Here is a 22523-nt window from a genome sequence, read left to right as displayed (position 1 = left end):
CCAGCTCCCTCTCTCTCTCTGACAGTGGCACTGGTGTTTCCAGCCGTGGGTACAGCATCCACAGCACAGATATCCACAGCAAGGGTGGTGGTGCTCTGACCTGAGATTTCAAAATGCTCACCAGCGCGGGCCAGTGACCAGAGACTGCAGGAAGAACAATGACATTCGGTTTAGCCCTACCCCACCCCCCACGATGGTGGGGGGCGCCCATGCCCTGAGACTGCAGGCAACACAGCAGTGCCAGTGAACGAGCCCCCTCCGTTTCCCCAGGCAGCAATGACTCTGACCCTGGTCTTTCAACATCAAGGGCTGCATTCAAAATGCAGATACCACTGGCAGAGGCAGTGGTGCCCTGATGCGAGGTTTCAAAAATCACACTTACCCACAACAACAACCAGAGGCTACAGGAGGAGAAAAGGTACTTCTGGCTTCACACCTGCCCCTCCGACAGCAGTGTAAGGTAGCATCTTCAACCTGAGGTGTCAGGAGCCACAGCAGAACTTGTGACACAGCCTCCAGCGGCAGCACCTCTGACATGGGCTCTACCACCATTGGGGGCTGCATACCGGACCCTGGGCCCATGCAACACCCATAAATCCAATGCCTCTAACCCATGTGTTTCTCTGGCAGTTCTCTTTGCCCAGGCAGATATGCATCTGTCTTGGGTGGCTGTTCCAGTTACCTTTAGCTAGTTAACAAATTATCCTGAAACTTGGCAACTTGCAAGAATTGTTTTATTTTTCTCACTATTTTGTGGGTCAGGAGTTTGGGAAGGGTTTAGCTCGGCAGGTCTTCCGTGGGGACTCTCGTATTGTTGCCATCTGATGGTGTGCAGGCTGTGTCATCACCAGGCTAGACTGGGATGATCATCCAAGATGCCGTTTCTTCTTCTTTGTCCTCTTTTAAGCCTATTTATTTTTATTTTCAGTGATTATGAAGACACATATCTATTGAAGCTTCAGGTCATTAAGCCAATGCACTCCAAATTCATTTTCTCCTATGCTGGCTGTGTCCACCATTCCCTCATCCCCTCTAACTTACTCTGTCTCTTTCCATTTGCCTTTTTCCCTTTAAAGTTGGAGAGAGGAATCAATTTTTCTTCCTTTGGTCTTACTTCCCTTCTGCTTTCACACACCTTTCCCTTCAGGACCTCGCATTAGAACTCTCCACACACCTCTTCTCTTCCTGTGTGGCCAGAGCATAAGCGAGATGGGGGATACGAATCAACCTCTTTTGTTCTGGGTCCACTCCTTCCTGCCATAGGTGTTACTAGGAATATAGGACAAGTGGTTTTCCTCAGGAATGCAATCTTTTCACAAGAGGGCAGTGCTTACAGGCTACAGAAAAATTTTCTCCTACAGAGTCATATATCTGCTAATGTGTCCAAACTGAGGATCATTGATAATATCCTTATAGAGAAGCTCTAAGCGTCTGTGTCCCACCTGCAGAAACAGAATTCTTATATAAGGGTCAGTTTAATTTGAGAAATACCTAGACTTTCTCTATATTTTACTAGGAATGAGCCAAGTTTCCTATGTTTGTATGCCAGGAAAGGGCAGGGAATAAATAATCTGTGAGGTCTTTCCTCTCCATTAGATTCTGTTTCACTAATGGTTTCAGGAACAATAGAGTTGGGCTTTCTCTTTTTTCCTACATTTAATCAAATTGCACTTGTCCTATGTCTGATTGACTGTTAATGTCATGATGCTGCCACATTTTGTTTTGCTCATGAGTAAGATGGAAATTCACATCCAAGTCCCATTACCCCTTCACGTTGTCAACATTTATATCAGTTGCCATATGAGTTAAAGTCACTACTTCTGCAGGTAGAATTGCATCTGGAGAGGAAAAGATGAAGTAAGTCCGTATAGGTCTGAAGTTGGACCTCTTCTTGCTCTTTGATGTCTTCTGCATCTGTCTGCCTTTCTATTCTTTTCTTAGTATTTGTCTAATATCTCTCTCATTCTCTGACCCTCTCTTGGGCTTCCCGCGCTTTTTTCTCCACAAGTTTTCAAAATGTAGTTCAGAAACATTTTTATCACTGTATTTGTTTTATGTATATTCAACGTGCCATGTGTAGCTGGAACTGCTGACATTGTTCCAGGATAACTGAAGTCTAGGGAAATTTCAGCCTCACTCAACCTACTCATTTACGTATCCTCTTTCTCTCACTCTGCCATCTCACGTCTTTGCTACTATTTTCTGATTTTTGTCTTTGTTTCTGCTCTTACCCAAGAGCCCTTTAAGAAAGTGACCATTATGTTAGAAATGATTAGATTTGTTCCCTACTTTGAAATATTAAATGAAATGCTTATGTGGCCTAATACATTAGATCCCAAATCTGACTGCTTGCTTGCTGAGCAACTGAATTAGATTCTCTAGGTTAGAAAGTGTGATCTATTTAACTATTCATTTTGTCAAAGACAGAGGAAGTGTGTTATAGTTTTAATTATTTCATCTGACCCCTCTACTAAATCCTAATACTTGTAGGAGTAATATGGGTTTAAAAACATTTTATTAAGTATACCATATATTCAGAGAACTGAACAAATCATAAGGGTACAGCATGATGAATTTTCAGAAAGTGACTCCATAGGGTAACCAGCACACAGATCAAGACAAACAATGTCACTTGCCCCCAGAGGTTCTTATTATTCCGCTTTCCATCAGTGTCCCACAGGGGTAACTACTATTTGACTTTGAATACCAAAGCTAAATTGAGCCTGGTTTTGAACTTGATAAATTTAGAATCGTACAGGACATACTCTTTTGTGTCTAACTTCTTTGGCTCAATATTTTGCTTCATGAGATTCATTCCTGCTGTTGTGTTTAGACATTTGTTCTCGTTACTGAATAGATTTGCATTGTGTGCCTATCCCACAGTTTAATTACCCACTCTAATATTGATGGATATTTGGATAGTTTCCACTTTGGTCTGTTATAAATAGTACTCGTATGAAAATTCTAGAACAAGACCTTGGTGGCCAAATACTAGCATTCCTGTTGACTGTATGCTCATTCTCAGCTATAGCAGATACTGACAAAGTGTTTCACAAAGTGGTGGTTGTAGTAATTTACTCTCCAACCTGCAGTGTATGAGAAATCCAGTTGTTCCACTTGTTCAATCTCCTTGCCAAAATTCGGTTGGTGTGTCTGTATTTTTTATTTTAGCCATCATAGGAGGTGAGTGACTCTATTTCAAATGTAGGTTTACTTTGCATTTCTCTGGTGACTAATCATGTTAAGAGCCTTTCATATGTTGATCAGCCATTTGGATGTTCTCTGTTGTGAGTGCCTGTTCAAATGCTTTGCCTATTTTCTATTGAGTTGTCAGCTTTTTTCTTAGTGAGATTGTAAGGGTTCTTAATATGTTTTGCTCATGAGTTCTTTCTTCAACGTAAGTATTGATACCCTTTCTCTCCTCTGTAACTCTCATTTTTAGGCTTTATATGGTAATTTTTGATAACTGGAAGTTCTTAATTTTAATGTAGTGCAATGTTTCTATTTGTAGCCTGTATAGTGTTTTAACGTCCTGTTTAAAAAATCTGTCCTACTCCAAGCTCATAAATATTTTTCTATTTTTTCTTCTAAAAGAGTCTTTACTGTTCTATCTTTCACATTTAGATTTTATATCCACCTGAAATTGATGTTTGTGTATGGTGTGAGGTCAGGATCAAAATGTATTCTTTCCATATTCACATCCAACTTACCCAGCATTATTTATTGAAAACAACATGCTTCCCCTGCTACATTGTAACATCATCTGTCTTATCTGTAGGTGTGCTTCCAGCCTTCTATGTTCCATTTGTCTATGTATATAACGTTGTGCCAATAGCACCCTGTTTCAATTATTATAGCTTTAGTCTAGATATTTAGCAGTGTAAGTCCATCGCTTTTATTTTTCTTCTCCAAGAGTATCATGACTATTTTTGGCTCATTATGTAAGTCCCTCCACCCACCACCCATAACTGCTTTTAGTTTGATTGCCATTACATTGACTCTATAGAAAAATTTGGAGAAAATTGACATCTCTAAGTGCACAGTCTTCCAATCCATGAGCATGTTGCAGCCCTCCTTTTATTTAGGTCTTTTAAATTTTTCTTAAAAATATTTTGTTTGTAATCTAGGGGTCTTCTACATATTTCATCAAATTTAATCTTTCATATTTGAAGCTTTTGCTGTTATAGTTAATGGTATAATTCATAAAGTCTAATTTTCTGTTTGTTTATTATTCCCCTTTTTTTAGGGTCCTCGTAAGGTTTTGGTATCAAGATTTTACAGTCCTCATAAAACAAGTTGGAAAATTTTCCCTCTTACTCAGTTTGCTGATAGCATTATTTAAGATTAGCATAAAATATGGAAGCTGTGGGCCAGCCCCATGGCCTAGTGATTAAGTTCCTGTGCTCCTGTTTGGCAGCCCAAGGTTTGCCAGTTCGGATCCTGCATGTGAACCTGCACACTGCTCATCAAGCCATGCTGTGGAGGCATTCCACAGAGAAGCACTAGAATACACAACTATGTACTGGGGCTTTGGCAAGAAAAACAAAGGAGGAAGATTGGCAACAGATGTTAGCTCAGGGCCAATCTTCCTTACACACACACACACAAAAGTAACACAGATTAAAGTGATGATCAATGTAAAGTAAGAAACTATTCTAAGAATTTAAACACATTTTTTTAAAAATACGGAAGTTTGGATCCAGACTGTAATTCTAAATTTTTGTGTATATTATGATGTACATCATAATATATTTCAAATTCTGTGTAGATTAGATCATGTTCACCACCCAAAGACTAATTACAATCCAACAAGACACACGTGTGCCCAGCCACGCCTTTCACCCTGTTCCTTCCCTCCTTCCCCTCTGGTAACCACTACTCCAATCACTGTTGATATGTGATTGTTTGCTGTTGTTTTTGTCTTCCACTTATGGGTGAAATCATACAGTATTTGACTTTCTCCCTCTGACATTTTTCACTTAGTATAATACCCTCAAGGTCGATCTATATTGTCGCAAATGGCCAGGTTTCATCATTTCTTATGGCTGAGTAGTATTCCATTGTGTATATATATACACCACATCTTCTTTATCCATTTGTCCCTTGATGGGCACCTAGGTTGCTTCCAAGTCTTGGCTATTGTGAATAATGCTGCCATGAACATAGAGATGCATGTATCTGTATGCATTTGTGTTTTCAAGCTCATTGGATAAAGACCCAACAGTGGAATCGCTGGATCCTATGGTAGATCTATTGTTAATGACCTAAGGATACTCCATACTGCTTTCTATAGTGGCTATGATACGGACCCTGATATCAGTTTCCTCACATTAAACCCAGAATATATGGGTTTAAAATCACACTCATTCCTTGCTTACTCTCTGGCTTCCTGGCTCCATAATCCACTATCCTCCATGGAGACAGATACCATCAAGGACAAGCACCTGGATTATCTCCTCCCCGCAAAGAGATACAGTCTGGTGGGAAAGCTGCTGACCAGCAAGGTCACAGGCTTCCTCTTCTCTGCAAGTAGTCTCAAGGCAAAAGACAGGCTGGTGGGAAAGCTCTGACCAGCAAGGCCATATGCTCCCACTCCCCTACCTAAAACCCCAAATAAAAACCCTTCCTTTTACCTTTGTGGGGAGTTTGGGATTTCAGCGTTAGCTTCCCTCTCTCCTTGCTCAGCGCTGTGCAAAAATAAAGTTCCTAGTTTCTTCCACCACACCCAGTGTCAGAGATTGGCTTGCTGCGCAACAGGTGAGCGAACTCACATCAGGTTCAGTAACAAATCTGGCTGACCTTTCAGGGGACAGACTCATCTCCCGCGGCCCACTGAAACCTCAGATCTCCACCTGGGGAGGCAGTTTTCCTCCACTGCTCAGAGTCGTCCGTCATCCCGGCGGGTCCCAACATGCAGCTCATGTTCTGTCCACACTGTGTCCAAGAACCAACTTTCTCCAGTTTCCCGGAGCCCGAGCACAGTCTTCCCTGGCCACCCTTCCAGCTGGGAGTCTTTTTCACTGAAGCTGGCCCCTGCCCAGGGACAGGGCTCCTGTGCTTCCCCCACCTCACCGGGCCCTGCCCTCAGGCGACACCACACCCTGCTGGTACGGTGTCCATCATCTCCTCTTACGCCATCCAGAGACCCGGTCTGCAAGTCTGGGGCTTGGGTCAGCTGCTCCTAAGCTCCCTGCAGCAATGGGAGAACTCGGGAAAACAAGCCTCAGGAGCCAAGTTGAGGGTGGCGATCTGAGGCCAGCAGAGAACCAGGGTTGAGGGCACCCCGGCCAGCCGCCAGCCACATCCATTCTGTTTTGCTGATGGTCTGAGACTGCTGCCCTCCTGACCATGCAGCTCCCTGCATGGGTGCTCCCCCTACATCTGCTCTCCCTCCTGCAGGCATTAGGTCCCTCCCCATCCCCGTGGACCCTGACAAGTCCAACTTGGCTCTAACCTGTGTCCCTTCCAGGGTGGAGAGCCATCATCCATGTCTGCTTCATCCTGGAGAGGGACCAGTGCATCAGCGACTTCAATGAAAAGATGAATAATCAGGACGTGCAGATGAAGCTCTTCAGTGGGGTCTCTGTGGGCAGGAGGGGCCTTAGGGACAGTGGCCTGGCTACAAGGAGTGGGCCGTCAACATCAGCCAGCACTAGAGGCAGCTGTGCTCAGCCTTTGGGCCAACAGCACCCTGTGTTCTGATCACAGTGTGTGTGTGTTCATGTGTGTGTGCATCGAGGTGGGTGTGCAAGCCAGCCCTGTCTCTCTCTACACCACTGTGAATTGACCCCTCTTGGTCACTCTGCATCCACCCAGAGGATCCTTCTGACATCCCAGACCCTTGTGGCCCTGCCTCCTCCCTCCTCCACTCGAACCCCACCACCCACTGCTCTGGCCTCACAGAACACATTTAAACATTTCCACCATGACTGACACCCCTTTTCAGGCCAGCCACCTCTAGCCAGCACCCACTGGTGTCGTTCCTGCCCTCTCACTGTCGGTTCCTTCCCCCAACACCTCCTCAGCCCAGTGGGTCTCCGTCTGCCACCCTTGCTCCATGCCCACTTTCCTTTCCCTACATCACATCCTTCCTTTCCAAGCACACACTGAGCTCCGGGACAGCCCCACGCTCCCGACCCACAGCTCTGCCCGTTCCTTCCATGGTCCCGGCCAGGTGAAATCCGCCCTGGGAGCCCAACTCTGTGCCTCTCCTGCACCTGACCCCAGCAGTCAGAGGGGCCGAGGCTGGTGCAGAGCGCGGGCTGCTCCCACCTTCACATCATGACTGCAGATGTCAAGGCCCCCAGTGCCGACCATATCGTGCCCTGGCTCCCCTGACTCCTGCCTACTCTAGGCAGCATTTCACTTGTCTGTCCCCTCCTCACCATCCACCCCTGCTTCCCTGTGCAGCACAAACCTTCACCCCAAACAAGGCTCAGTGCATGGATTGTGCACACCGCAGGCGGACACAGCTCGGTGGCGCAGGATGTGAGTGGAAGCACATATTGCTAGCTGGGAGGAGCCCAGGTGCAGCTTCTGAGACCCAGACTCCCCCAGGGAGAGGCCAGGCCCAAAGGCTGAGAGAGGTAGATACCCTGGAGCGGACAAAAGCCGCACTCACGGACTCTCTCCTCTTGAGCTTCTGGGGGAGTTCGGATTCTAATGGGTCAGGCTGGGAAGATGGGGCTCCACCCAGGGGAGGCTAGGGGCTGATTCAGGGCAAGAAGGAGGAGGACAGAAGGTCACGGGTCCCTGGAGGACAGGCACTGACAGCATGAGCCCCCTCCTCTTAATGTAATCCCCCCACAAGCCATCAAATGCAGGGACATCCCTCATGGAGGGTCTGTGGCAGGGCCGACAGAGCACTCCGGAGCCCAGGGACTTCCACGCTGTCCCATCCACAGAACGTGACTCTCTGCTCTCCAGGGCCAAGGGACCCCCTTTCATGTGGAGTCTTGAGATAAGGGAAACACCCCAGGAGCCTCAGCCACCCAGGAAGCTCCTCAGCTCGGGTGGCTCCCATCCCAAGTAGAAAAATGTACAAGGAACAGTATAGAAAGGACCCATAATCCCACCACTGATCTCCAACTCAGCTCACTCCCAGAGATGGTCCTTTGTGTTTGAGGGGGGATCCAACTGGGAAATTTGTTTTTGGCTTTTCATGGCCTAACCGTCACCCTCCCAACTCTCCAGTGTCCTAGCTGGAAGGGTGAACCATCTAGAGATCACCTGGTTAGTTCACCTCCTGTGTTTACAGATGGCAGGAGCTGAGATGGGGAAGGAAGGAGGGGACTCAGGCCTGGGACCCTCCCCTCTGCACCTCAGCATCAGCTCTGCTCTTTCCCTCACCCTCACCTGGAGAACGTGTCTTCACTGGATCCCCATCCTGCTCCTCCCTCTGCCACTGGCCACCATCCACCAGCTCCCTCGCCCAAACATGGAAGAACAGCAAGAATAACCGCAAGAGCCCTTGTTTATGGAGTTCTTGCCCTGTGCCAGTAAGGAATGGATCCTCCCACTAACTAAGAGACAGCTTCCATCTTCAAGCCAGCCTACAGATGAAGAAAGTGATGCTTAGAGAGGTAGTCCCTTGGCCAGGGTCTCCGAGGCTGGAAGAGGTTAGATCTGGGCTATGCATCCAGGTCCTTAATTCCAGAGCTTTGTGCCAACCACTATGCCTTGCCTTGGGACTAATCAGTCAAAAAGGGTACAATCACAAGATTGGATTGGCAATTGGGAGCATAGCATACATACCAGAAACTATGGAAATCATACTTGCATAGCTCCATGAATTACCCAAAGGGAACACATCCGGCAACCAGTACCCACAAGAAATAGAACATGAGCTGCCCTTGAACGGCCACCTGATGCCCCCTCCCAGGTCCCTGCCTCTCTCCCCCAAGGGAAATCAATATTCTAACTTTCCATTTGTCTTTCTTGTCTTTGAACTCTATTGACATGGAATCATACTGAGTGTCTCCTTCTATGTCGAGCTTCTTTCATTACGCTTGTAAGATTCATCAATATTCTTGAATGTGGCTGTGGCTGAACATTATTTCTGTATGGTATTGCACTATGAAACATAACCCATTTTATTTGTCCACTCCACCACTGATGTCCAGTGAGTTGTTTCCAGTTTGAGGATATGCCAAAAGATGCTGCTCTGAACATCTTGTATAAGTCTGCTGGCCAACATAGGAACACATCTATGTTGGGGACATCATTGTTGGGTCATAGACTATGTGCACGTCCATCTCGAGGAGATACTACCAGAGAGCTTCAAAGTGGATGAAATAGTTTACCCTCACAGCTGTGTATGAGAGTTCTAGTTGCTTCACATCCTCATTAACACTGGCTGTTGTCAGAGTTTTTGATTTTGACCATTGTGGCGTGCATGTAGGGGTATCTCGTCGTCATTTTAATTTGCATTTTCCTCACGAGTAATAATGTGGAGCATCCAATCACCTAATGATTCCCATTTGGGTATCTTTTTTGTGACATGCCTAGTCAAATCTCCTGCCCATTTCTTTTCATGGTGGATTGTCTGTGTGTGTCTTTATCAATTTATAGGAGTTAGTCACACATCCTAGAATCGTCTTTTGTCAGATAAATAAATGGTAAGTATTTATGCCCTTCGTGCCTGCCTTCTTTACTCTCTTAAAAGTTTCTTTAGACAAAAACAAGTTCTTCTTTTTAATACTTTCCAATTTATCCTTTTGTTCTATGAAATGCTTGCCTGCCCCAAGTTCTTGAAAATATTCTCCTACGGTACGTGTCGCAGAAGGTATTTTTATAACTTCCATTTGTATTTAAAATCCATCTGGAATTGGTTTTTGTTAGTCCAGCCATTACGTAAAAACAATTTGGAGTTTTCTCCAAACATTAAAAGTGGAACTGTCATATGATGCAGCAATCCCACAGCTGGGGGCACATCGGAAGATAACAGAATCTGTGTCGTGAAGTAACTTCCGCACTCATGTGTGCACCACAGCATTTGTCACAACAGCCACCACAGGGAGCAAACCACGGGGCTATTCATGGATGAAGGGACAAAAAAATGTGGTGCATCTACACAACTGTATATTATTCAGCTTTCAAAAAGAAAGAAATACTGCCTTTCCTGACAACATGGATGTACCTGGAGGACATTATGCTAAGTTAAATAAGCCAGACACAGAAAGGGAATTACTGCATCGTCTTACTTATATGTGGAATCTGAAAAACTCAAATTCATAGCAACAGACAGTAGAATGGTGGCTCCCAGGGAGCGGGGGTGTGAGAGGGGAACGAGGAGATGTTGGTGAAAAGGTGCAAACTCTCAGTTAGGAGATAAATAAGCTATTGAGATCTAATATACAAAAAGATGACTATAGTTAATAATAATGTATTCTATACCTAAAAGTAAGTCATTGATAAAATGATTAGAAGATGCTATATCATGCAAACATTAAAAACTGTAACTGTGAAAAGTGTACCAACATGGGGGTGGTCCCATGGCCTTGTGGTTAAGTTGGGCGTGCTCCACATCAGGGGTCTGCATTTGGTTCCCCGCTGCAGACCTACACCACTTGCCAATGGCTGTGCTGTGGTGGTGACCCACATACAAAACAGAGGAAGACTGGCACAGATGTTGGTTCAGGGCAAATCTCCTCAGCAAAGAAAAAACATTCTACCAACATGGAAAAATGGTTTCTGTAATTTGAAATGATAAAACAAGCATAGAAAGCCACATCTAGGTTAAGACTGCAGTGTAAATGATGGACACATAGGAAGAAGGACTGGGAGAAAACAGGAGACAATGAGGCAAAGATGGCTTCATGCGGTGGTGGGATTATTGAGGACTTACATGAGATTTCATCTTAAATTTAATGGCCCTCCCTCAGACAAATATCAAAGACAAAAAGATTCAGCATACAAGGTTGAGAAAGCTTGTCCCTCATTCTTCCCTTCATTGATCACATTCTTCTCAAATCAGCTACAGTTGAGCTCCCTTTAGGTGGCCCCTGTCTTCTTTGAAAGCGTCAGGCAGTCTCCTGTGTCTCTGAAGAGAAAGGCTCAGAACTCCTTTGTGGAGGGGAGGCTCTAATCCCCCGTCCAACCCTCTGGCAGTTCCTGTCCATGGGAGCTGGGGCTGAGGGGAAATGGACCGCACAAAGAGAACTGTGTCCCCAGGAAGTGATGGGAGGGGGAAGAGTGAAAGGAAGGCAGGTGGTTCCAGCCCCTGAGAGCCCTACAGCTCACAGCTGCATACGGCCCCTCCCAAGGGGGTGTGAGGGCACTATCTGTTTGTCCATCTGTGCCCCATCCACTAGAACAGACTTGTCCTCTATCCCTCAGGAACAGCCTATGGTCCTGACCACACGCAACCTATCAGACAGAGCGGAGGTTCATGAGAAGAAGTCTCTGGAAGCCCAGTGTCCTAGTCGATGGACCCAAAGCACGGTAGCATTCCCTCATGCTCCCTGATGGGGCCGGATCCAGGCAGGCTGCCCCACATGGCCTCCACATCGGATTCTTTCTCAATCGACTGCAGCCTGGCTTCTGTGCCACTGCACAGAAAGTGCTCTTGCTAAAGGAGGGTGCCCGACATCCTAAGGAGCAAACCCGAGAGCTCCTCCATCCCACTGCATCCCCGAGGAAACACTCCCTCCTCCAGGAGCCTTTCTCTTCCCCATCCATCTCTTCCTCCTCTCTAATAACTTCCAATCTGTGTCACTAGCTCAGCCTCTACTCCTTACCCTTCAGTGCTGGAAGCCTTCTCCAAGGTCTGTCTTCTGCCCTCTTCTCTCCTCACTATTTACTCCCCTGGGCGGCAGCATCTGTTCCCAAGACTTTCACTCTCGACTATACACTGTTATGTCCGGTCCCCAAAAGTCTACTGAGTTCCAGATCTATTTTTCTACAGCCTAATGAAAAGCACCTTTAATGACTGCTTACCATGCCTGCCACTGTGCTAAGACAATATCCAAGACCATCTAAAAAGAAACTGAATCTCAGAGAAGGTTGGTAAGTTGTCCAAAGTCATCCAGTTTCTATTTGGGGAAGCAGGGATGTGAGCTCGCATCCCTGTGACTTTGAAGCCTGTGCCAGAAGCACTACACTCTACCACAACCCTAAAAGCAGATACACTCTCTACCTCCTCCTCGCTTCCCCCTCCCACCCATCCCTAGCCCATTCCTCCTCTGGGACTCCCCCATCTGGGCTGAGAACATCAGCAGCAGCTCTTTGGCCTGTGGAGTCATGCTCGACTCCCTCTAGCTCACTCCATCCATCGAATCAAGCCCCAAATCCAGTCAATTCTCCTTACACGTCTCCCCACCTGTGTCTGCTGCCCACAGCTCGCCAAGCGGCATTCATCACCTCCTCCCCCAACTCCAAAAAATCCTGCATTGCTCACTATCCACCTGTCCTCCAGCCTCTCCCACACCACTGCCCTGGTAGCAGATCAGACTCCAGCAGCCCCACATGCTCTCAGCAGTTAAAGCCTCCCCCTGCCCCCCCCTTCGCCATGGAACCTTTCCTGCCACCCATCCCCAGTCTACCTGGTAAATTCCCCTGCCACCTCCTCCACGATGCCTTCTCTCTCGTGTGTTCCACCCTGGGAGACTTACCAATTCCCCTTTTGCTACTCTCACAGCACTTTCTGTTTTCATTCACTTATGAATTTAAGTATTGACTATGGGTACCTACCATGTGCCAGGCACTGCCCCAGGGATGGAAATAAAATGGTGAGCAAGATAAAGGCAGCCTGGAACACACACAGTGCTGGGATACAGTCTGGCGCAGCTAGTTTTTTTAAGCTTTTTCTGCCACAAGAGTGTCATCCCCCCAAACATTATCCCCTGCACAGGCTCCTGCAGGAGAACTGTGGCCAAGTGAGGCCCCACTATCCATGCAGGAAGAGCCGTCCTTGCACAGGATGCTGCAGGAAACCTGCCGCCAGCTGAGGCCCCACCATCCATGCAGGGAGAGCCATCCTTGGAAAGGCTACTGCAGGACACCGGCAGCTGGCTGAGGCCACACCATCTGAGCAGGGATAGCCATCCCCTGCACAGGTTCCTGCAGGAGATCTGCAGCCGAACGAGGCCCTACTATCCATGCAAGGAGAGCCATCCTTGCAGAGCCTCCTGTAGGAGACTTGCAGGGACCTGAAATCCCACCTTCTGTGCAGGGAGAGCTATCCTTGAACAGGCTCCAGCAGGAAACCTGCCACAGGCTAGCCACCACCATCCAAGCAAGGAGAGTCTTCTCCTGCAGACTCTGGCAGGAGACCTGCAGCTGGCTGAGTCGCAACTAACTGAGCAGGGAGAGCCATCCCCTGCACTGGCTCCTGCAGGAGACATGCAAGCAGCTGAGGACCCATCCTCCATGTAGGGAGAGCCATCCTTGCACGAGCTCCTGCAGGAGATCTGCAGCCAAACGTGACCCCACCCTCCATGCAAGGAGAGCCATCCTTGCACAGGCTCTTGCAGCAGATCTGCGGGGAAATGAGGCCTCACCATCCATGCTGGGAGAGCCATACCCTGCACAGCCTCCTGCAGGAGACCTTCTGCCAGCTGAGGCCCAACCATCACAGCCAGGGGACCCCTCCCCTACACAGGTTCCTGCAGGAGACCTGCCACCAACTGAGGCACCACCATCCGAGCAAGGAGAGTCATCCCCTGCACAGACTCTGGCAGGAGACCTGCAGCTGGCTGAGTCCCAACTAACGGAGCAGGGAGAGCCATGCCCTCCTCTGGCTCCTGCCCGGGCCCTGGAGCCAGCAGAAGCCATAGCCAAGGAGCAGAGAGAGCCATCCTCTGCTCTGGCTCCTGCTGGGGCTGTGGAGCCGGATGAAGACATAGCCGTGGAGCTGGGAGAGCCATCCCCTGCTACAGCACCTGCTGAGCTCTGGAGCCGGCTGAAGACATGGCCATGAAAACCAGGGAAAGCCACCCTCTGCCCCAGCTCCTGCCAGTACCCGGGAGAAGGCTGAAGGTGCGGCAAGGGAGCAGGGAGAGCCACCCCCTGCTACGGCTTCTGCTGGGGCTGTGCACCCAGCTGAAGCCGTGGCCACAGACCAGGGAGAGACATCCCCCACTCCCCCACCTGCTGGGGCTGTGGAGTCAGCTGAAACCTTGGCTGCAGAGCAGGGACAACCATCCCCTGTCTGGGTCTTGCTGGAGCTTTGGAGCCAGCTGAAGATGCAGCCGTCAAGCATGGAGATCCATCTCCAGTTCCGGCTCATGCCAGGACCCAGGAGCTGGCTGAAGTTGCAACCAGGGAGCACGGAGAGCCATCCCCTGCAACGGCTCCTGCTGGGGCTGTGGAGCCAGCTGAAGACACAGCCGGGAAGTGGGGAGAGCCTTCTCCTGCTGTGGCTCCTGCCTGGTCCCTAGAGCTGGCTGAAGTGGTGGCCTCGGACCAGGGAGAGCAACCCCCTGTTGAGTCTCCTGCTAGGGCCCTGGAGCCGGCTGAAGATGCGGCCACAGAGCAGGCAGGTCCACCACCTGCTCAGGTGACTGCCAGGGCAAAGGAGCTGGTGGAAGCCATGGCAGCAGACGAGGGAGAGCAATCCCCTCCTCTGGCTCCTGCTGGGGCTGTGGAGCCGGTTGAAGATGTGGCCGTGGACCAGGGAGAGCCATCCCCTGCTGCAGCTCCTGCCAGGGCCCTGGAGCGGCCAGAAGTGGTGGTCTTGGATCAAGGAGAGCCATCCCATGCTACGCCTCCTGCTGGGGATGTGGAGCCGAGTGAATACGTGGCCATGAAGCATGGAGAGCCATCCACTGCTCTGGCTCATGCAAGGGCCCTGGTGCCATTGGAAGTCATGATCAGGAAGCAGGGAGAGTCATGCCTGCTCTGGGTCCTGCTGGTGCTTGTGGGGCCAGCTGAAGCTGCAGCCTCAGACCAGGGAGAGCCATCCCCTCCCCTGGTTCCTGCTGGGGCTGTGGAGTCAGCAGTAGCCTTGGCTGTGGATCAGGGACAGCCATCCCCTGCTCTGGCTCCTGCTTGGGCGCTGAAGCAGCCTGAAGCCATGGACTCAGACCAGGGAGGGACATGCCCTGCTATGCCTCCTGCTGGGACTGTGGAGTCAGCTGAAGCTGTTGCTGCAGAGCAGGGAGAGTCAACCCCTGCTCTGGCTCCTGCCGTGGCCCTGGAGCCTGCTGAAGTCTCTTCCGCGGAGCAGGGAGAGATATCCCCTGCTCCGACTCCTGCCAGGCCCCTGGAGCCTACTCCCGCCCAGCCCTTTGGGGAACCCTTCCCGTGCTAAGTCTGGGCAGGAGCTCCACGGGGTAGCGGCCCATGGGTTGACAGGCGCTAGAGGGATTGATAGGTCTAGACACCTGAAGACACCCTTAGCAAGTAGGTACTAGAACGACCCGCACTGCACAGATGGGGGCATGGGGAGGCCCTGAGAGGCACATGGCTGTCCAGGGGGACATCACTGGCAAGAAGGAGGAGCCAGGTCTGACCAGCTCTGCGTCCCCAACGCTGGCTTCTGACTCGAGCCAGGCCTCCTCGGGGGCGGTGGGATGGGCTGTGTTGGTGCAACTGTGGATGGCTGTGGTGTTGGGATGGAGGGTGAGCCGTCAGCGGCCCAGGGGGCCCTTAGGGAGGTCTTGTGTGAGCAGGAAGCCTAGGGAAGGGGACCCCAGGCAGTGACCTCACTGGGCCCAAGAGAACTTGGAACCCTGGTCTCTAGGCACCCAGCTCCTAGAGACAGCCCCCAACAGCTCACTCGTCTAGCACTCGTCTAGAAGGAGCAGCATGTTTCTCTGCTGTCTGCCTATCTGCCGGGGCCGCAGCCTCAGCAGAGCCCGCAAGGAGTGCCCTGGACGCAAAGGCGGGCTCCTGTCCCGCTCAAGACGTCTCTGGACGTTCGTGCGGAGGGACACAAAGGTAACACAGGGACGCCCGGGGTGGGCCAATCCAGGCCAGGCCACCACTGTGGTCCCACTTGGACAGCCCTACGTCCCCTCCCTGGGTGTGTGTGTGTGTGTGTGTGTGTGTGTATGTGGAAGGGTGGTTTGTGTGAGTGGACCACCGCGAGGAGGAGCAGGCTGATGAGGGGTTAGAAGCCTGGTGGGCCGGGCCCATTCCCACCCCAGCTCATGGCTGATTGGTGATCGGGTGGGACGTGGAGTGCCGGGCAGCACCGTCTGCCCGAGGTTTCTCCCGAGCCCCTGAGGTCTATCTGTTTCATCCCGGGGAGAATTCTGCGCAGACACAGGGTGGTGCCTGATGTGGGAGCATTAGGCGCAGAGGGCAGAAGAAAGAGCAGGGGCAGCTGAGCAGGGCTCTGATGCTTCTGGGCTGACTGTTGGTCACTGTCTTTGCAGAGGTCCACTCAGGATACGGAGTCCAGCTCCCCGAGGGGGGAGAAGCTGGGCAGGAACAGCGTAGCGGCAGGCGTGGGGAAAAGGCTGCCGTTCTCAGGGACTGTTGGACGAGGATCAGAGCCAGCACAGGCCCCAGCCCGTGTGCGGGGAGCACAGTCACATCCAGCAGCTCCTGCACAAGGGCAGGAGACAAGCGGCGCCCCAGGACGGGAGCAGGGAGAGACAGCCCCTCCTCAGGCTTGGGCAGGAGCCATGCAGCCGGCTCTCATGGAACCAGCTGAGCAGGGAGAGCAATCCCCTGCTCCGGCTCCTGCCAGTGCCCTGGGGCAGGCTGAAGTGGTCGCCAGGGAGCAGGGAGAGCCATCCCCTGCTCCGGCTCCTGCCAGTGCCCCGGGGCAGGCTGAAGTGGTCGCCAGGGAGCAGGGAAAGCCATCCTCTGCTCTGGCTCCTGCCAGTGCCCCGGGGCAGGCTGAAGTGGTCGCCAGGGAGCAGGGAGAGCCATCCCCTGCTCCAGATCCTCCTGGAGCCCTGGAGCCCGCTCAGGCCCCAGCATTGTCCCCGGGAGAGCTCACTCTCCAACCCCCGTCATCCCCAGCTCCTGACCCATCCCTTCCACCTGCTCCCTCACCACGACCTCCCTTCCTCTCCCTGCTTCCCCTGTATGTCTGTGTAGCCGTTTATGTTGCTCGTTTTCTTGTCTTTCTTTGGTGTTTATGTAAATTGTAAAATAAATTTATTTATATTTTAAGAGCTCTGCATTTTCTCCTTTTCAACTGTACAATTCCCGAGCATTAAGTACAGTCCCAATGCTCGGCCTCCATCACCACTGTCCGCTTGCTGAACATTCCCTTCACCACAAGGGAAGCCTTTTCCCAAAGCGCTCATACCTCATTCCTCCTTCCCTCCCTGACAACGCCTATTCTGTGTTCTGGCAGGTTTTGGTCAATCTTTTCTGGATGTATCCGATAAGCGGTGTCATGCAATAGGTGGCCATCCTAGTCTGCTTCCATATTTTCAGAAGCACTGATCGATTTTTCATTTCTCTTTCTACTTGAATAGCATTTTTCCCAGCTGATAGGAAAGTCCCAAAGGCTTATGGATTAGATGCTTCAAATGAAGCCCTTTTAGTAAACATGTGCATTATGTCAGGCTACAGACCGCTCTTCTAAGGGGGACACCAGAGCCACAAGCCACACAGGAAGTGCCTGGTTCTTCCTGTGGCCAAAACACAAACAAGAAAAAGGGAGACAGCTGGAAAGACAAACCAGAACCTTGAAAGCATTCCTCCTAAACCAAGGTGAGAGAAAGGTGCAACCTCCCTCTAGACCAAAGAACTCCCGAAAGTCGTTGTTTTCAAGGGACAGAGAGTAAACACATGCAATTCCCCCTAGAGGCGATACATAGGGACGGCATGTCAGAGATGCTCGACCTCCCCCTAGAGGACAGGTGCAAACGTAAACACCATGGAGACGGCATTGGTCACCAGCAGACTGGCAGGTTTCTGGTCTGGTTGCGACCAGCCCTGGTGAGAATTTGGGGAAGCAGAGGCCCCCGCAGATCCCTAGAGAGCAGGGGGAAAGGGCACTGCTCTCTGGGAGAATAGCCTGCAGGACCCTTCCAAGTTCCCCAGGACCCCACCTTTGCTGGCAGTGCGAATGCCAGGAGTGTGGCCCACAGGAGGTCTTGCCCAAGGTTTCCAAGATATCTTTTCAAGAGTAGTCATGACAGCACTGGTTGCAATGGCTGGGAGCTGGGAACACAACTCAGGTTCATGGAGAGGCAATGGGACCCATGCGGCCCATCCGTCAGAACACGGATATGTGACATCAACAGGGAGACAGACATCTATGAAAATGAATGTGCGTGTGAGAGAGAGACAGACAGAAGGAGACAGAATGAGAGCAAACGCGCCAGGGAGATATGCACCAAACTGTTCACGGGGCTCGCGACTTTCCAGTCTCTCATCTGCTCCCGGTGGGATGTTGAAACTTCTTAGAATGTGCGTGTATTCCTTTCCTAATTCTAAAAAGGTGAATATCACAGCTTCAATGAAATCCATTGATGATCCACCTTTGGAATAAAGTACATTATTTAGTTTCTATTTTTGAAGATTTCTGTTCCAAGACAATGAACGTTTATTGTAGTAAAAGAATGAATTTTAAGAGACTGAAGAATTAAGAAAGTGGCAACTCAGGAGTGCCCTTCACAGGTGGTCTTCACCTTTCCAGTCCTTTCCCTTGGTGTCCACGTGTGTGTGCGCACGGGCATGTGTGTGCGCGTGGGCGTGTGTGTGTGTGTGTGCCCGTGTGCCCGTGCGCGGGGGTGCATGTGTGGGGGGTGATGCATGTTCACACCTGTGCTGTGTGTGTGCACATGGATATGCCGGTGTGTGCGTCAGAGTGCGTGCATCCTGTGGGTGCTGAGTGCGGAGGCCTGCAGGGCGTGTGCTCCTCTGGATCTGATTTCTTCAGGGGCAGACCCTGGTCAGACAACCCTCTTCCTCTTGGATATCCCGGCTTCCGAATTTCCAAATGGCCCCGATGTGGAATGTGCCCCGTTTCTGACTTTCCTCTCCCCTCCTCACGCTGATGGGAACATCAGCCTCCCTCAATCTCTGATCCTGGAGGACATATCCCCAGAGGGGGAGATTCTGGTGCATGACGTCAACACGGTGTTCCGCTGTCGGTCACTCTCTGACCTTCGAGATCTCCTTCTCTGCTGTGAGCCTGTTTTGGGAACGTGGGGATGCAGAGAGCCTGGGGCAGAGAACTCAGGGAGGGATGGACAAGGACTGGCTGCTACGATGCAGGTGAGGAAGGCACCAGGGGTGACCTGCCCAGCTGGAGGGCTCCCCTCCTGCCCTCCTGGTCCTGCTGCTGGCCTCATCCCTGGTCCCACCCTCCACCTCCCTAGCCCACTTTGGCCTCCCAATGCCCCTCCCGGCCTCTAACTCTCCTGAGCTGAGCAGCCTGACCTGCTGACCAGGACAGAGGATGAGGAGGGCCCACACACTCCTGCCTGCTCTCTCTCCCTCCAAACCCCATCCTCCAGGCAGGAAAGCACATCTAGGGCAGTGCACAGAGTCACGGGGACCACCTCGAACGTGCTCCGTCCAGGGGTCGTTCTCAGCTGCATGCGCAGGACCCGCTGGACCTCGTGTGAGCAGAAGGGACTTTGACAAGGTATGGCGGAGGCCTCGTGGAAGGTGCCAGAGCTCTAAGCCTGGGGCTGGGGGCTTTAGAGAAGGTCATTGAGCACAAAGCAGAGCTAGGGTCCTCTAGCAGTGACCCTTGCCTCAGGCTCTGTGCCAGCCCCTGGTCCACACAGCCAGCAGACTCTGCTTCTGGGAGGGAGGGGCTCTGCTTAGTGGGGACGAGGGAGAGAGCCCTGGGCACCTTGAAAAGGGACTGCCATTCGAGCCTCGCTTTCCTCCCCTGTGCACTGGGCTGGCAGCCGACCTGCCGTGGTGGTGTGAGACAAGTTCACGGAGGCTGCACTTGGAGTGGCTGCTCCTTCGAAGAGCTCCACAGTTACTAGCTCCCATGATGAGGAATCCCAGGAGGAGAACTGGGCCGGGGGCCTGGATCCCACCCGGACTGGCAGACCGTCATGGCACCGGATGGGGTGGAGAAAGTTATTCCAGAGGAACAAAGGAGTCAGAGCGAGTTGGGCATGCCTGGTGGGAGAACAGAGTGGGCAGAGGCCAAGGGCCCCAGGGGCTCTCCTGGGGGTGACGTCAGCAGGATCGGCTCCTGGGCATGAGCTCGGACCACGCCTCTGTTCGCCACATGAGCTGTCTCTCCGAATCCTCCTGGCAGCCCAGTGGGGCATGAGGGATTCTGGCCTTCAATTCACTGATGAGGAAAGCAAGGCTTAAAGAGACTGGGTCCCTCTGTGCCCAACAGAGGAGCAGAGCCAGGACTGGAAGCCAGTGCCTGTTAGGCCCGATGGGCCCCCCTGACCAGGAACGACCTCTTATCCCTAAAGTCCTGACAATCTTTGGTGCTGGTGCCCAGAGAGACCTCATCCTGTGGGGGGATAGGCTGGTCCTGGTCCTCGGAGAGCCCACAGTGTCTGTGGCTGGCTAACCTGGTCACCATCCCAGCCCCAGGCAAACGGGATGGCCCTGGGCCTTGAGTTCAGTGAGGGCTGGAGGCTGGAATGGGGCAGGCCCCAGGAGAGACAGGAGCCCTGAGCTCCAGGAGGTTGCAATGTGGGACACTGGGCAGAATGATCCCGGGCCGGAGAGACAGGGGTCCTGGGCGATGCTCAGCCTCTCTCTAGCTGGCGACTGCAGGGGAGGTCCTGAGCCTCAGCTTCCCCTTCTGCGCAATGAGGAAATGACTGGGCCTCGTGACGGGCTCTTGGGAGACTCCGCTGAGGAAGGACTTGCGGATCTCTTGCCTGGTGTCCGGAGCGCATTGGGAACCACCTGCCAGGCTGTCACAGTGGTCCTCCTGGGTGCAGGGTCCGGGGAGTCCCTCCTCGGCTTCCCTCCTGCTGCCCTGTCCCCAGGAATAGCCAGCATTCCTTGAGGCGGAGTTGAAGAAGATCCAGGCGACTCTGTGTTGCAGGTGACAGGGTCTCAGAGCCGGGAGGACAGCTGGACACATTCCATGCCGCTGTCCAGGGCCTGCCCTGTGACAGCCTCGGAGCCCACCAGAAATCAAGTCTCCTCCTCGGTGGATCCCAGCTGCTGTGGCTTTAGGCGCTCCCTCACTCATTCACTGAGGCTTTCATTCCCTCCTTCCTTCCTTCACTCACTCACTCACTCACTCACTCACTCACTCAGTTATTCATTCATTTCTACTCTCACTCATACTTTTCACTCATTCATCCCAAATCCTCTGGTCCCTGCTGTGCACCCAGCAATGTGACCTCACCAGTGAGTGTGACCCGGCGTGACCCTTGTCCCCGCGGTTCACATCTGCTGTGTGACATGGAAGACGGCCATCTCTCGGGTGAGGGGGAGTGATGAGCACCAGCAATCTGCTTCTGAACAGAGAGGCCAGTCATGCACAGGAAAGAATGGAGAGAACACGTGCATGGCTCCTCTGCTAGAACAAGAAAAGAAGGAAAAGTTAGGACAAAGAAATATGCCCTATGTTGAACAAAACATGGGCTCTGATTACAAGTGTGCACTGATTCCTAAAACCAACAAAGAAGAAATTCAATGGATTGGGGCTTGGTGACACCATTTTTCTGACCAACAATGGCATTTGAGGAAACATCTTCTAGGGCTCACACTTTTCCTAAGGCCTCTTTCACCTCCTAGCACTTCAATCTTCGTCCTTGGAAGCCTCTGTCCTGGTCCCTCCTCATCCAATGGCTCTTCTGCTGCTCGGGGGCCTACCCTGCGAGGCCACCCTCATCCATCCGGGACTGTCCGCGCCATTGGGACAGGCTGCCCGCATTCCCCCCTGGGTCTCATGAGCTCCTGCTTCTTTTGCAAGGCTGGCACTTTCACTTAGGATCACTTGGCATCTTTCTTTGCAGTGGTTTGCATCGTCACACACTGGGTCCCCCCTGATGACTCCCTGAGGGAGGCCATTTGTCAGCATCTTCCAGGCGAGGAAGCTCAAGTCCAGAAGGCTGTACAGCCTGTCCAGAGACACGGCCAGTGTGGCATCTCAGCAGAGTTTGGTACCCATGCAGAGGAGGATGGAGAGGAAATTGTTTGCAGGTCTTCCCAGGAAGCCTGAAAGAGGACGCGGGGAGTGAGCCTGGAGGATTAAAGCCTTAGCGGGGCCTGAAGAACCAGCACCACTGTGGTGAGCATCACTCTGTCCCAGCAGGAGACCAGGTCCTGCCTGGACTGGCTCGGTCCCCTCAGGTGGAGGGAACACCCCAGGGCATTCCTGCACAAGGCCGCACAGCCTTGCAGGAGAGGGAGGGCCCATGGGGCAGGAGAGCCATCAGGCAGAGAGGAGGGATGCAGGCACTGCAGGGGGCCGCTATCAGTCTCCTGGGCACTGGCTCCCAGCTGCAGGGGCACTCAGGTGGGCTGAGGGAACAGGAGTGCGACCACAGCAGTGTCTGCGGCTGGGCTCTCCACAAAGGTCCCGCCCTTCTGCCCAGAGAAAGACTCATCTGCATGGCATTTGTCCTTCCAACACAAAGTGGGGTCCAAGACCACCCCTCCACCCCACCTGCCCGATTCCTTTCCACTCATCTCAAGTGACAAGCAATTCCGAATATTTGATT

The 22523-nt window shown here is 51.7% G+C and overlaps 2 protein-coding genes across 7 annotated transcripts in view; one reads left to right on the top strand and one right to left on the bottom strand.

Moving 5' to 3' along the window:
- The window catches only part of LOC123276624 (olfactory receptor 2AE1-like), a 78525-nt gene that overhangs the window by 9434 nt on the left and 46568 nt on the right, over positions 1-22523 (bottom strand). The window lies entirely within an intron of this gene.
- The window catches only part of LOC139040148 (odorant-binding protein 2b-like), a 69130-nt gene that overhangs the window by 28509 nt on the left and 18098 nt on the right, over positions 1-22523 (top strand). The gene's annotated exons all lie outside the window — the stretch shown is intronic.

The sequence above is a fragment of the Equus asinus genome, chromosome 14 (assembly GCF_041296235.1).
Source record: "Equus asinus isolate D_3611 breed Donkey chromosome 14, EquAss-T2T_v2, whole genome shotgun sequence".
NCBI classification, from domain to species: Eukaryota; Metazoa; Chordata; class Mammalia; order Perissodactyla; family Equidae; genus Equus; species Equus asinus.
The sequence above is the reverse complement of the archived record's forward strand: the minus strand, read 5'-3'. Positions and strand labels throughout refer to the sequence as shown.